At 38.2% G+C, this 16,247-nt stretch overlaps 1 protein-coding gene and 1 long non-coding RNA gene across 4 annotated transcripts in view; one reads left to right on the plus strand and one right to left on the minus strand.

Moving 5' to 3' along the window:
- Ptp99A (Protein tyrosine phosphatase 99A) overlaps positions 1 to 16,247 on the minus strand; it is a 102,461-nt gene that overhangs the window by 46,089 nt on the left and 40,125 nt on the right. The window lies entirely within an intron of this gene.
- LOC135797205 (uncharacterized) overlaps positions 3,441 to 16,247 on the plus strand; it is a 39,093-nt gene continuing 26,286 nt past the window's right edge. Inside the window, exons 1-2 of the long non-coding RNA XR_010549492.1 lie at positions 3,441 to 3,635; positions 4,555 to 4,655. This is a non-coding gene — a long non-coding RNA (uncharacterized lncRNA). The remainder of the gene's footprint in view (positions 3,636 to 4,554; positions 4,656 to 16,247) is intronic.

Below are 16,247 nucleotides of genomic sequence, written 5' to 3' on the forward strand. Positions count from 1 at the left end.
GGCAAGAATTAAATTCTACCCGCAAGCTAATATCTGTTGCTAAATATTTTATATATTTAATGTATTATAAGCCATCATGTGTGAATTTATATTTTTTTCTTTCAATTTCGTTTATTTTCATCACCAAAAAAAAGAAAAAAAAATTGATACTCAATCTATGCTATGGGTTGACTTGCTACGTATCACAATGTGTATTTTGCGTTTACATATTGTGTTTCCCTATCTCGCCGCGCCGCAAACATTTCAACAATGAGCGAAGAGATTGATACGAATTAATTTTTGCATCAACGCACGCTGTGCGATGTTATGATTCGACGACTGCACAACAGTGAAATCGTGGGATGACATACGGCGTTTATTCACGCGTTTATTTCGCTTCAACTATGCAAACCAGCACAGCCAGATTTGCATTCGGCAATTTTTTACTCCCTGCTGCTGCAGCAGGAGGAACTAGTTTGCATAAAAAATTGGATTTCTTCGGGAGTGGCTTATTAGGCGCACATCCGGCGGAGCAAGTTTGGATTCTTATTCTGTCGACGTGCACTCTCACACCGCGATTGTCCATTTCTCCTAAGACTTCAATCCAATTAACTGTACGATAAGCATTGGAGGAAATTTTTCCAACGCTGTTTGCAAGTTTCTTGTTCTTTTTAATTCTTATTCTTAAATTCACGTTTTGCTACTGAAAAAGTGGGGGAAATGATTCGTTTCGGAGCATTGTCTTGCATAAAATTGTTAACGTTTTGCAGGCGAGCGGCGAAGACAATTAAAACGAGAGTTTTCGCACGCGCAACTACCATCGATCATCGCCAACTTACCGGAACACTTGCTGCACTTAATTAAAAGAATCGAAACATGCAATGTCATAGTCCGTAATTATTTTTCAAACAATTATTTCACCGTTTAACAAAAAAATAAAAAAAATAAAAGTATCTCATCGACAAATTGAATATTTATTGGAAAAAATGACTTCCTCTTTATCACAACCCTCTTGTACATGTGATGATATTAATCTGTATCGGCGCTCGCGCATGGTATGTTTGCTAAACGAACTAGATTAAGCCGGTCGTGCGCGCACGCGTTAATCCGATTTGGTCATTCATTTATTTTTACTTTGAAGTAATTATTAAACGAATTACCCGCCGGGCGCACTCCATGACTGGAAAGTTTTAATGCAATTTCGCGGCGACCTCATTTACGTACGCGGAGAATCATCGGAAATGTAATTGAAAAAACATCCGGTGGCCGGTGGCTGGGCTGGGCTGGGCGCGCGTTTCTTGCATACAAAAATATCCTGCGCATGATACATCGCAATGCGCACGAGGCATTAAAATAACACTGGGGCTTGTTTCCCCAATTCAACAATCACTTGTCCCAACAATGGAATTAAATATAAATACAATTTTTGCCTGCGTTGAATAAATTCTCTCACTAAGCTTTTAATTAATCCACGTTTAGTAAAATGATAGTTTTTGTGGGATAGAAACTTTTTGACCGCAATAAATATTGCGCTGGTAATGACCGGTTTAAGTCTGTTATTGTTTACATTAGTAGAGGACGACGTGAAGCACATTAACATTAAACAAAGGATGTGTGTATACAAATTGCCCTTTTGTACGCGCGTAACGCGAGTAAAACGGATGCGGTGATAGGCGACTGAGCGCAGAAGGTGTCGTCGATGGGACAAGACAGCTTTGAGCGTGTCGCCAACACGAATATTATTATGTCCTAGGTCGCCGGCAAACGCGTCATTTTCAGTCTTGGGTTTACTTCCGGCCAGCCTTTTGCGCTTTGTGCATCTCGCCTCTCACCATTACGCTCCTTGTCCAGCGGGATTCATCTGCGTGCTTAGCGATTTAATCACGGACCTTGGATATCAGATAATCGCCGTTATTGATCATATTAATTAAGTGTGTTAGCCCTTAATGACCAAATTGCTGTTATTATTCTATTGATACATGCGTTTCGGTTGCTTTAGTCTTTAGACCCTATTAGGAGTTTTGTTACAATCGCTTTGTCATTTTAATTGCTCACAGATAGTTTCATTCAACTCCTAGAGCTCTAATAAAATTAAAAAATAATTAAATTTTGGAATCTTGGAATTTTAATAAAATTTTGAGACAACTATCGCCCTCTGTTGATAAAATTGTGTATTAACTATGCAATAATGAAATTTGAATAATTTTGGCGCATTGGCTGCGGTGAAAACCGATAAAATCGATCCGTAGGTGATGAAACCATCCATCGACGCACGATATCTCTCCTATAATCATTCATATAACTTTCACATCGGAACGCGCATCAATCTCTATCGCTTCGAACTCGTTAGATATGACTTCGAGTCGGCTGGTTTTCGCCAGGGCGCATTATGTGGCGAGGCCTTTTTGTTCAATTTGTATAAACATGTATAATATATTTTCTTTCGCCATCCGGCGCGCGGTTTTGCTGCTTCCTTTCTAGTTTTTGGCGTCTCTAGCGCTCGTCGTCAACTGCTTATTCAGTAGTTCGCGCTCGCGTTCGGCGTTCATGTTTATTGGACACATTCCAAGATGATTAGCATTGCTAAACGTTAACCGCTCATGTTAACCAAGTGACACGATGAAATTTATGTCATCATGGCATTTAATAAGTTAATGTCGTACGCGTACAACATGCCAACACGATAAATATATGATAGCGTACAAAAAAAACAACGGAATTTCTTATTTTTTATTTTTATCAAGTTCGGAATAAAAAAATTGTCAATTTAAACAATTGACACGTTTGTTAATTAAGAAACATTTGCAATAATTACGTCTCGACGCGTTAAATGTTCAGCATGTATTTGCCTCATTCAATATTCAATGAACTATTAACATACTCGCGCACGTGTGACGCTTAACAAGACTTTCGACTAATTATTGATGTTTGACGAGCAATTAGCTTTAATGATTGGTAATTTTATTACGAAACGCTTGTATATTTCCAGGAGTACCATGCAGCGCGCAGCATGTTTATTGTTGCCAATTTCGACACAAGTATTCAATAGACTGCATTCTCCGCTCCTGCTGAATAAATATATTCCTCTGAAAGCGTAGAAGGGTATTTGTCGTGAGCGGTGCACCCCGCGAAGCGGTCATGAGTTAATAATGCAATTTATGGATGCCCCCGACGACGTCACTGCCTGGAAAATCACTTGGCTTAGTTCTTGTAAGAAAGCGACGCTTTTATTAAACTTTTGTAAATTAATATATCACAATGTGCGGTAGCGCCAACCTTTCCACCGCCGTTTGTCACGGATAAACACGGTGGTCATTTAAGTATTTATACACAACTGGCGAGCGCCATTATTTCCGTTTACGCGCTGGTCGCGTACATCGCTGCGATTTAACTATTTCATTGCAGCGACAGCGCAGTTGCGTTTTTTTTTTGTTGCGTTTGCTTTCAGCGTTGTCAGCGTGCATATTTTGCCATTGGTGTATCCGGTGTCGTGCTATAACGACTACACACTTGCGGACTGTGCGCAGCTTCTCTATTTTACAATTTCGCGATTTTCCGTGGCAGTAAGTTTTAATTTTTAATAAACTTTCCACGGAGCTTCAAGCCCGGAGGTTGCCTGTTTCCTTAGTGCGTCTTTGCGTTAGTTTTGTTTTTGCGTAAGTTAAAAGAATATATTTTCCAAGATTTGTGAGACCATTAAACGTAAACAAGATAGTTTCAATTGATACAGTTTTTTATTAACTCAAATAATTTATTTCCACGCATAAATTATTTAAAAAATAAAAATTGTATTAAATTGAAACTAAAAACTAAATTAATAGGTATATACAGAGTGTCACTATTTTATTTTTCTTTTTGTAAAATTTAAATATTAAAATTCTTATCTCTGACACGATTTACTTGAAATTATTACACTCATCGGGTAATTTCATCTAATCATCAGCACCATACGCCTTAATTATACCTAATAACACGGATTAGTAATCTTTTAATAAAAGGGTTAGCATAATAGCGTGCGCGTTGGTTATAATGCAACATAGCTAAATTCATCCATCAGCATACTTGTTGTTTAATCACGAATTCAAAACATTACATCATATCACAATGTATTTGTGCGTGCATACGTTTTTAATAAAAAATATGTTTGATAATTTTTCAAAGAGGTGTTTTGTTACAACCCTTGATTAAATTACGTATAACACTACACTCGAAATGATTTCATATTGCATTTGAAATTTATACCAATCGCAGAAGTTTTGTTAAAACTATTAACCAGCATCGAATTCGTTATTTAGTTTGAAATTATATTCAATCCATTACATGAGTACAGAGATTTGATGGATAACAATATGATGTTGCTAATTATGCGCATTATTCAAGCCCAGCGAATTGCGAAAGCAAATACAAAGCATGTTTTAAGAACGCTCTGTGGAACTGTTGCAATTTTTCACCAAAGAGCGCGGGTTTTACGTTTTATGTTTTACGTGCGTTTTCGTTTGCGTTGTTCGCGTTGCGCGCTCAAGTTGCTATAATGAGTTCTTTCTTGGATTTCATTATGTTTTTGTTCTTTTGCAGCACAAAGCCGAAAGCCATCCGTCCTTGATGTCCTCGGGGATGTCGTCTCAATAGACTTGCGTTATTATCATCTCGCCTTTTTGCCAGCGCGCAACTTCAAGGTAAGAATGCGCCGTTGCCTTTCGTCTCTAACTCACAGTGCTTCATACTTTGTTTTGTTTTGTTCGATTCACGTGTTTCGTTCGCGAATCCGTCAACGTTACCTACTCACCGACAAGCGGAATAGGAAAGCTCGGATAGGGAAATTTTCGTCTGCCGTCTGAATTGCATTTTTCGTGTGCATTTTGCATGCTGCAAATGCATCGCGGCTCTTCTAGTGTTGAGCACTTTGCATTGACAAGCGAATGCGCATTCCGATACTGAGCGCTCGCGTCCCATTAAACAACAATGGACAATGGAAGCCTATGCATAAAGCTTCTATAAAATCCCAAGTTGAAACTGAAATGGTCGATGCAACAATAAATATTGCCTCGCTGTTTGACTTTTTTTTAAACTTTTAATGCGCCAACATTTACGTTGTTTCTAGGTGTATTTACGCGCCGCAAAAAATCCGTGTTTTTATCGATTCGGCTATTTGCGCTAATATTTTTCACTTGCGCAACATTATGGCCTATTATCCCTGACACCGACTTACGATTCGCACATCAACGGATGCAATCTGTTTTGTGAAATACTATCACGTCAATGTACGTCGAATGAGTGCGCTGAAATGAGCCAACTTGAGACAAATAGCACATTTGAGCGCTCAATATAAATGAATTTCGAGTTTAAACTGCCGCATTTCTAAACTTTATATCTTTTTATTTTTTTATGCGTCTGGAATGCGTCATAAACTTTTATGCATATTTAATGATCAAAAAAGAAAAAAAAAATCCCAATGATAATTATTTCACTTTTGAAGTAAAATAAATATTACTTTAAATATTAGAGACCAATTTGACAGTCACACGCTGTTCGCCATACGTCCTTTCATCGTTTCTTATTTTTTTTATCATACTTACACGCTGCATTACGTGCCCTTCGCAAAATGGTTCAGTCAGTATTCCGCTCATGCTTGAAAATCTGATTTCTCTCATTCGATTATATATACCTACTTATGATTCCATAAAGCAAACTGCTTCTTTATTTCAATAGTCGAATCGGCAACCCCCGACGATAAGAAAACCAACATCATTTCGAATTACACAACGTCTAGTAGATTAGGTCGGCGCTTTGCAACGTTTTGCAAGCAACATTTTCGAATTGCCTCCTCGGATATACACGCCGAAATGGTGAAATTTTCTCTTTGCTCGTACGTTTGCTGGCGGTTCCTTCTCGCCGCGAAACTGAGCACTGAGCACGATTTGCCAAGGTCTATTGTGCTGAATCTACAGAAATCCTAGGTTAACAGTATACTGGGCACACCATGCCGCAATCGAAATTATTTCAAGCATGCTTTGGTAGATTTGGCAGCAGCTCGAGTAAAAATGAACTTCACATTGAAGTAGCCGAGGGTGGACTTCATAAATGTTTGCTTGCTGCGGCTGAAATCGTATCGATTTATAACGTAGATTTACGCACCCGGTATGTGGGCGTCCCAGGACACAGTCTTTGCCTTTATCCCCGTTTCTGCAAGCCTTTGCTTGCGCTATAACGTCGCCGTTGTGCTATTTCGTTATTGCCGTCGCTAGTGGTGCATACTATAAAATTTAATCTTTATTACTGTGTACGGCGTTCGGCGGGCGAATGCGTCGTTGTCAAAGGACGCTCCAAGCCTCAGTGAGCGTCGCACTCGCGCCAGCTGCGAGCAGATAAATCTCTGATCCATTTCGTGACAAGCGCAGGACACTAAAGGATGATACATTGTTGATTGAAAGATGCGCTTGCTAGTGCTTTGGTTCTGGGCATGATTGTGTACGTGCGCGTTTGAGTTTGAATTTTCTTTTTAGAGGATCAACGCAAATACCTTCGACCTAGTATATGTAGTATTTGTTAGCAAACAAAAGCATGCATCATCCAGTCTTTTCCAGTGACCACAAACATTGTGAATTTGCGTACTGAACAAAAAATGATTTTTATTTTACTACGGAATTTTTGCCATCTTCTATCAGACTACAAATAGTTTTACAGAATTTTTATTTTATGCGATGAGCATGAACGCATTCAGAAATCATTAGGAGTAATTACTTGTAGAAATAATTCAACTGAGCAGAGCACAGCGGGCGTGTTTTTCTAGTTTCAATTAGATGTTTGCACTTGTTATTTTTCCATTTTCTCCAATGAAAAATTCTCCGTCTGCACGTTCGGGCTCGAGCAATGTTTGTTCGGACATCAAGCAGAAATAAGTTTTAATGGTTGAATTTGGAAAAGAATTTTATTTCACTTCTTTTGCTTTTATTTTATTTTGATAAATATTATTCAACCATAGACACAACTATTTTTCGTAAATGTTAATGAATATCAACGTATAAACATTAATTTCGTCAGGATTTGAATGAAACTGAGAAAAAAAGTGTCACCGTTGTTGTTGACGTGCAAACCGAAAAGATGAAAGACGTGACAAAAAACGTCCTGAATTCATTTCGGGTTTTCGCCAATAAAATGAAACAGCATTTACATATTCACAAAAGCAAGCGCAAGCAAAAAGTACGAAAGACGCACCTACGTCTGAGAAAATATTTATTTATGAATATAAAGCGAATCTACTCGCTTCGCCCATGAACATCGAAACGTCCAAATATATTTCTTGGAAGCCGTAGGTGTCGCCAGCCTTTTATGGACACAAACACAAAAACATGTCAGAATATAATTGTGTTATTGGCTTTTTTCTGCCAGGTTGAAAAAAATGCGCAAAACATATTCGCAAGTATATTTACTGCGAGAAAAATGATTAGTTATATAAGTTTTAATGTTCAAAGTAATAAAAAGAAAGAATTTTATCATTATTCAGTGTTTAATTCTGTTTTACACGATGTAGGTGCACGTAGTTAATAGAAACATGGAAATATAATAAAAAATTATATGTGTAGCACATAGCAATAACTGGAAATGTAAATAAAGATTAATTTTTATGGTTGGTCGCATATTTCCTGCCTGTGTTACCGGGAAATCTAAATTTTCCGCGCAAAGTTTTTCTCGTGTCGGAGTGAACGCACAAAGTGGAGGTAATAATTTATACGCTTTGCGTGCACACAGAAAGCGCAAGATTATTACACGGTGCTAGACGTTCATCAACAAATCCTTATTTTAAACGATTTTGTTTATTGTCATGCGATGCGAGATTCGAGACGAATTTGAACGGCGATCGTAAAACAGTGAACAATTAAACCGTACTAAAACGGATTACTTTACCAAGCTGCGGATATTTCTGCGCGTGTCACATTGGAAAATTGGCAAAACGAGTGCCCGGCGCCTCCGCATGGATTCAACGGAACGAATTCGGCTCTTTAATTTCTGAATATGGGGAAAACGTTAGCTGCAAACTACGTGAACATGCGCTGCTCCTTTTTTTTCAATTTATATTTATATTATTTTCTGGGGATTTCCTCCTAAGCAGGAAAAAAACAAGTCGTTTATATAACAAATATAAAACGAAAACCGTCCGAAGGTAAAATACGACCACATGCGAGCGTCGCACAAAGCGCCTGCAACCTGTACCCACGGACCAAAAGCAGAAAAATAAATATAAGAAGTAAAAGTGAGAGAATAAAAAAAGCGTATATATTTTTACGCGTGCATTTACCGAAGTCCGCCAGGCGTTTAATAAATATAAAATGAAACGAAATCGTGACAACGAAACGACGACGAAAAAAGTGCAAATATTGGGACACGAAATAAGCACGAATATTTTTTTGATTTTGTTGTGAGTGATAAAGTTAACCAAAGTAACAAAATATCGACTTTTAAATCAATATTTTCTTTTTTTTTTAAATTATTAATTTATATTAAGTAAAATAAAAATGTAGAATAAGTTAATATGATCCATTAATGTAATCCCCTCTTAATTCTACGGTATTAAAGATATGCCAAAGTACATCACTTAAGACGTTCACATATCGGGTACGTGCTGGTGTCGTTTTGGGGCGCGAACGATTTGGACTACTTTACTCTCGTCGGCGCTCGCGCAACTCAAAACTTGATAAATTAATTACCCGAGACATCCGGCGGCGCACACTAAAACTACGTACTTATATACTTTCCTAATTCAATTGAAAATTTCTCAAGTAACGCACATAGGAACGCAAACAAGGGGTCGGCGCTGCTTCACATGTCAACCCAGCGTCTTCAAATCGGCGCCGAAGTGCAAGACGTCGCGCGTCGCCTCGGCGCGCGCCTTTACAGATCTATAAACAAAGCCGGCGGCGTTTCTTATTATGCATGAAAACATTGCGCATCGAAAATATGCTAATAAGCTTCCGCGTTGGTTCGCGTGCGTCGCTAATGCTTACATTTGGATCGTTACGCCGCGCTGACTGTTTGCTAAAGCGGCAATGCCTCATGCAAAAGCATGCTCGCAGCCGCTGACATGCCGAGTGATGTGAGCGATGGATTATGAGCAGCTCTTGCTTAGTCAAGTGAGGAGGAGATATTTTTAACGCGCTTTCCTGTGTGATATTCGCTTATTACGTTTGCGTTTGGTATTTGGCGCGAGGGTTTCTTCAATTTTCTTGCTTGTTAGTTCGAGTTTATGTTGTCACAGACGTAATCAAGCAGAAAAACATTTATTGCATTAACCGGACAAAAGTAGCTTACATAACATAACCCCACTTTAGTTTAAATTCTCAAATTAAACCAAAAATTTAAAAAAATTAAATTTTTTAATTAAAAAAATGATAAAATTTGTTAGTTACCACCAAATAAAACCCCTAAAACCACAAAACAGATGTATTCTCATTGAAATTTTTATATATTCACAATTTAATCTATGTTTAATTAAATGCGGTTTGTTTTAACAATTTATATGTTTTCCCAACCTACCAGTCTAAATATATCTTCTATTGTATCCCGAATGAAACAACATGATGAACCGTTTTCAAGTTTTGAACGCACCCACGTTAACGTTTTAATGTTCATAAAATTAAACAATACAATCAAAAAGAAGTATACGTGCTGCTACCGCTCGAGCTCTTGTAACCGTCCGGCGTAAATTCAAAAATAACAAACGCAGCGTTGGTGGCAGCGCGGCATTGCAAATTAAATTCTGTTCAACATGCGTGTATTATGTTTATTACTCGTTTTCACACGGGGGGCCGGGATAATTTTGTTGTACAACTTTTTTTGCTAATATAATAAACACGATGTTACGGCGCAGCATAAACGTGCACAGCATTTTTTTCCTGCTGCTGTGTCACGAAACGTATTGTGACGACGACTGCAAGCACCACTGGCTTGTATTAATTAATAGAAATTATGTTGTTCAAGTTTATTATGAAGCCGTGCGCGAAGCTTGTGTATTTGCTTTGTTTTTTATTTGGTCCGCTGCGTGTGTGTAGGATTTTTTCTCTTGCGAAGGGAGACGTTGTTTCGCCGTCAAATGTCTCGCACACCTTTTTCTCGCCGCGATTTTTTACGACGGGTGACAGCTGTTGCGGAAGATGAGGAATGATGGTGTCGGGTAATGGCGGCGCATGAGTATATTGTTATCTGGAAAATTGAAGTCAATATCTTCCTTAAAATCATAAACGTGTTCGTCGTATTCCATGGGGTTCAAAGTGTCTCGAAAGCGCTGGGCGAGTCGAATGCCCACAACGCTGCTGCCGCCAGCGTAAACAATCTATAATTCTATATACGTCCCTTTACTTTCAAGATTTATTTATTCGCGGTCGGATGCGATAATAGATTGTGCCACAATTCAATCTGTCGGAAACGCCGGCCGAAAACAAAGATATGGCCATTTAACTCAAAATAACTATTTTCGAGCACTCTCACGCGCCGCGCTCGAGGTGAGAGCACTCAGAGGAACCTGCACGTCGCAGCCGCCGCCACCATCGCCGCCACCGCCGTCTAGATGCCTGTGATCCCGCCTGCTCACGTCACAGCTGACTGGTCTTTGTTTGTTTACGCCGTGCTCCCTGCACGTTTCGCCTCGCTGGCGTATTGTTGTGCCGATCGGGGATATATTGCCGCACCCCGCGTTGTACGAATGGTTTAGCTATACCTATTGTGCATATCGCTTTCCGCTGACAAACAAACAATATTTAAATCAACTACCGCATCAATTCACTCGTGTCGCAAACAATAAACCATTAATCTATTTATTATTAATTATATATCATGACACGTTTGTTATTTTTATCCGGTAAATTCAGATCTTTTTGTTTGTTTTAATTAATTTTAATGAACACAATTATTATTTTAATTATTGATCCGTCAAATGTGGATTAAACTGAAAATATTGTGGTTTTGATTTATTTTTTAACAAAAATCAGAAATATTTAATGTGTAACTGTAAACACGCAGAAAATTTATGTTATTTCATAGTTTCGCTTAATTTACAGAAAGCGAATTGTTAATAGCAGCTGCTGTGTCGTAAACACATTATAACAAAGGTAAAATTAAGGACGATGAGATGTTAATTGTTCTCGCCAGCATATATTACATTTTCTACATTTTCTACCCGACCCCATCCACTATGGACCTTAATAACTTGCAAGTCCTTCAGACCCGTGCATGTTTGCTGCCGCGTTGTTGTGTATACTTTGTTAATCAGATTCGGATTTTTCACGACCCGCTGCGTGCAAAAAATAGAATGGGAACGTCAAGGGGACCCGTAAACGGTCCATGGGGACCAGTTAGGATGGTAGATTTTTACCCTCTGGCGAGTTGCAGTGTTTTATCTAATAACGAATGTTTTGTTGCAGAATATTTTGAATGTATGTATCAATTCTGTGTATTTTGAATTTAAAATGAAAATTTTCATAAATAAATTGTGTATTTATTCCATTTATAGCTGATTTATTCCGTGTAAAACTAATTTACGAACTGAATTTATGTGCAATGACTAGTGTTAACAAATATTTCAACTGATCATGGTCCAATTGTTAAAATTTAATATTTATTTTTCAGTTTTTAGTTTTTTTCTTCTTACTTCATGTTTTTAGGCATTAAATGCAAATATTTATTTATAACTAATCTATATATAAATGAATTGCTGTTCGTTAGTCTCGCTAAAACTCGAGAACGGCTGAACGGATTTATCTTATCTTGGTCTTGAATTATTCGTGGAGGTCTAGGGAAGGTTTAAAAGGTGAGAAAAATTCGAATAATTGCCGGGAAAATCCTCAAAACAGCTCTTTTCTATAGAATAAAATTTGACATTGAGATTCAATCATAGTTATAGTTAAATAGTTGAATTCGAGATGTCGCGCTGAAGTGCATTATTGACAAAACTTTATATAATTAATTGCTTTAAATTAAAATTGCTAATCTTATTGATAGAATTGAGTCTTACTACGAGTATGTCTAGAACAAGAGAGTAAAAACGAATTACATTTTTATTAAACACTGCCGGAACGAAGTCGCGGGCAACAGCTAGTTATGTATAAATTTATCTCTGTATTTGTCAATACAAAATGCAATTTTCTGCTTTTGGCACTAATTAAAAATTACTTAGTGCGATAGGAAAACAAATGAAGTCTTCCGAAATGAAATACACAGCGATTTCGTTAAGAAAAATTGTCACGTTCCATGCTGTTTGCACGAGAAGCATGGAAACGTTTTCAATGTTGACTTCCGACAATCAACGCTTGCCTTCCATTATTATCGAGCAAAAGTACGCCTTCGGTTGTTCATCGTTCGTTGACGTGTCGGCGTCCATTCCAGCTCGGTACTTGTACGTGCGCCATTGCTCGCGCTCATTTCGTGCAAATCTTCCACGAAGGCGCTACAGCTCGTGTTGCGAGTTGTAAGTTGTGCGCGCGCGAGCCAAACGACGGCGGATGCCAAAATGGAATTTCATTTCCTCCAGCGTTTGCCCGTTTGCTCTTAGCGCGCACTTGAACGCCACGCGATGCTCACACTCGAAGCGCATCGGTCATGATTTGTTGGATTTCTCTAAACTATATAATTATTTTCGTTATTGTCGAACCGAGCTGGCAAATATTATGTGTTGTGTGTGTTACTGTTGTAATTTGAATAGAAAATATTAAAATCTTATTTTTTATTTATTTTTACCAACTCCAAGGTGATAAAAACAAACCGAGCATTCGAAAAGCTAACGAAAATAACAACGGACGCGGCGCAGATTTATTTTCGGTGTACGAATGTTATTTATGTGGGACATTTAACGAGTGTCGAGTAAATAATCAGTTAGAGCTGGTTTTTCGGCCGGCGTTTCATTGCTTTTCATTGCAAACGACCAAATAAAATCGGCCCTAATTGCGCACGCGGCGCACATGGTCTTTTTAAACATTAAACTTCCTTCACAATCACTCACTAACGATCATTGCCGCCCGGCGCCTCCACCGCGTCCACTCCTTCGCATATAATACAAGTATAATCGATTAGGGCGAGTGTTCGCTTCGTCTTTATGCTGCAGAGAAAATGGAAATGCGGCCGAGTATTAAGCGGATTACTTTTCATATCCCTTTTACGTTTTCACATCGTTCGCATCCATGTTGAAAATAACATTTCGTGACAATTATTCATTTTTCTCCGTCGGTTTCTGCCTATTCGGTTTGTTAAGTTTTTAAGACCAATAGCAATTCAAACTTTAAAGGTAGTTATAAATAAAATAAAGTAAAATTAGTTTATAAAATTACTGAAAATGAACTTGAAATTGTTTTTCTATTGAGGCGGTGGGAGCGATGCTAAAAAATGACTTTCGTTACTTTCGGATTAAACCGAAAATGAAAGAAAAAGCACTTGCGACCTGTGGCGTAACAAATAGGCGTTAGATAGACAGAAAGGCGGAGACGTTTATAAATCGATGCTTGAGCCTTGCCGCTCCACTCTTCGTTTTTTATGCAAATTTCAAATGTATGCGCGCTATGCGTACTTTCCCCGATGCGTTGCCAACGTACACGAGTGATGCTACTCGTAATAAAACAACAACGCGGAATTTTTGGCTGTTTTCCTACTCTTAAGAACGAAACGAAACAAAAATGATTAGTTATACGAGTCGAACGTGCCGGCAGATCGAACCATAGCGAAAATGAATTGTGTTGCTGTTTATTGTTTGCGCGCATTTTTGTTTTAGTTGACTCCAGGGGTGCAAAACATAATAAAAAGCATGGGGAATGGAGCGTGTTTCAATAAACGTATCTAGAAGAAATCATGTAGCTGCCGTGACGCGCGTAAACGAAATTGAAAATCGATTCGCGCAAGTGAATATTCATGAATATAGCCAGAGACACACCCGATTGGTCGTACGACTCGCATACCACTTTTATATGTTTTACGACTAATTTCATATCGCGTTTGGTGCGGTCTCGGAATGTTTGCCATTCGGTAGGTAGCGTGTGATTGCACCGACTGCAAGAAATCGAATCAAATCAGAAATTGTGTACCATATATTGACAATTTTATTTTGCTCCTTTTTCTGATACTTCTATTGTGTGCAAACACAATATTATATCGTATAAAGTTTGGTCACATTTTGAAAATTAAATAAACTCAAACTTTTGCACGTAAAAATAAAAAAATGTATTTTTTATTTCTTTACTTTCAATTAAATGTTATGTAATTCGTGTTAATTAACGCTTTGTGTATTCAATTAATTTCAAAAGATTTTTTTTGTATTTAGTTAAATAATTGCGTTAATTAGAGTTAACCACAGCAGCCAGGTAACAAGTCAATTTAAAAGTGTCACCTGGCTACGCAGAAACAATTTAAATCGCCTCAGTTGTAAAAAAAAACACACACTTTTTAAAATTAGCCATGTTCACGCAGAAACATGTATATTTTATCGCGCTGGGGTATATTTAAAAGAAAACACACATCCAGTCTTCTACTCTCGTCTAATTCGTTCAGCTTTAACTTTAATTAGGAAATTTCAGTAAAAAAGTGCGGCGCTCTTATAATTACCACACCGCAGCTGGCGGCTGGGCGTTAGGTGATGCTTTGACGTCGTTGTGGAAGCTTTGTTCGCATCACATGGACGTCTGGCTGGTTTTTGGAAGCAACATGCATGTGCGATTTACTATCGTCTCAGTGGTCAGCAGTAGAGAAAAAAATTCACGCCCGGCGTCTAGCTGACCAGTGTATAATTTAATTAAAACTTATAATGGGAATGTTTAAATAATTAATCAACGTTATGTTTGAAAGTTTTCGAATGCGGCCGGCGGCCGGCTGCGGACCCAGCGGATGTCGGGGGCGCCGCCGCCGCCGTCGGCCACCGCCGACGTTTAGCGCGACGTAACGGCTGCTCGTGAAACGTGCGCGTTTATTATGACCGCCCGATTTATTTTTGTCATAATACACCGGGTTCATTTATATGTAGATATTTTTAGTGTATAAGTTTGAGCAATTTCACTCGGAATTCGTTGGAATTAAATCTACACCAATAAAACTTAAATATTTTGCTTATTAAATTACATATTAATTGAATAAATAGTTATTACTACTTTTGGTGAAATAATATTTCCTTTAAAATAAATATTAATTGGTTTATCAGCTTAGAAACGGCTGCAGCTGGAACTAATTTATGTTTCCCTAAAATCCCAAGCAAATTTAACGGCGTAATGATAAACGATAGACCGTTTAAAGCAAAACTCGTGATTTATTTTTTTCAATCAATTAAAGCGCTTGGCGTTGTTTAAATTGATCGACTAATTTATTGTCATTGTGTCCCATGGTTCTATCTATCAATTTACCTTTAAAATTCGTGTGTTTTGTTTAAAACTAAAGAAAAAAAATTTCATCTTCTTTTATTTTTCCTTCCTGTTTGCGCCACAGCCGGGACCGATAGATATGACTAAGATTTTCGCGCGCGCAGTTCGTGAAAGCTAAGCAAGGAAAACCTAAGCAACGGCAGCAGTTGGCAGCGCCGAGATGAAAAAAATCTGATTTTAGTCTGTTTGCACAACTCGAGGGCTGTGAAGGTTGTGGATGTACGACTGCTGAATGATGCTGTGAGTGGCTGTTTGTGTACGTGTGCAGAAGGAAAGAGATGTGTACAAGGGTTTATCCGTAGGCTGGGCGAAACCCATATGAAAACGCGCAGCCGTGGCATGGATTGCTTCGATTGTGCGCGCCCGGTTTTCGTCGGGGAATTGAAAGTTGCGAAAATTTTATAGACATAAAGCGCGTTATTATTGCAACCTTTCAGCAGTGCTTCTTTTATTGCACATACAAAACATATTATTTTCCCGAGCTTGTCATGAAAAATACGAGCCCGCTGCGACTTTCGCTCTCGCTTCGAAATTAAACATTCGCGGACGATGTTGTGTCGTAAAAAAGTTGCAAATGTTCACGGCTTGAATGAAAGATAAATCCGCATGTCTCACATCAAAAGGCCACTAATTAGTTTTTTTTTCTCTGTGCCAAGAATTTTCTATTACCTCTTTGTTTTCAAGCGGTTATTGCATAGGAAAAACTTTTCCGAACGAAATATAGTTTGCAACTTTGCAACGCGGCAATATAAAACTTGTGTAATAGAGAGGATAATAATATTGTAACTTTGTATTTTATTTTAAAAAGGAAAATTAAACTTCCTGCGCCGGTAGACGTACGAAACGTTTAGCAAAGTGGGCCGATGATGATTTCGAGATGCTGCC

The sequence above is a fragment of the Atheta coriaria genome, unplaced genomic scaffold, assembly GCF_025399875.1.
Source record: "Atheta coriaria isolate IRGN ID8LTWV9N9 unplaced genomic scaffold, Caltech_Dcor_3.1 hic_scaffold_8_pilon, whole genome shotgun sequence".
Taxonomy (NCBI): Eukaryota; Metazoa; Arthropoda; class Insecta; order Coleoptera; family Staphylinidae; genus Dalotia; species Dalotia coriaria.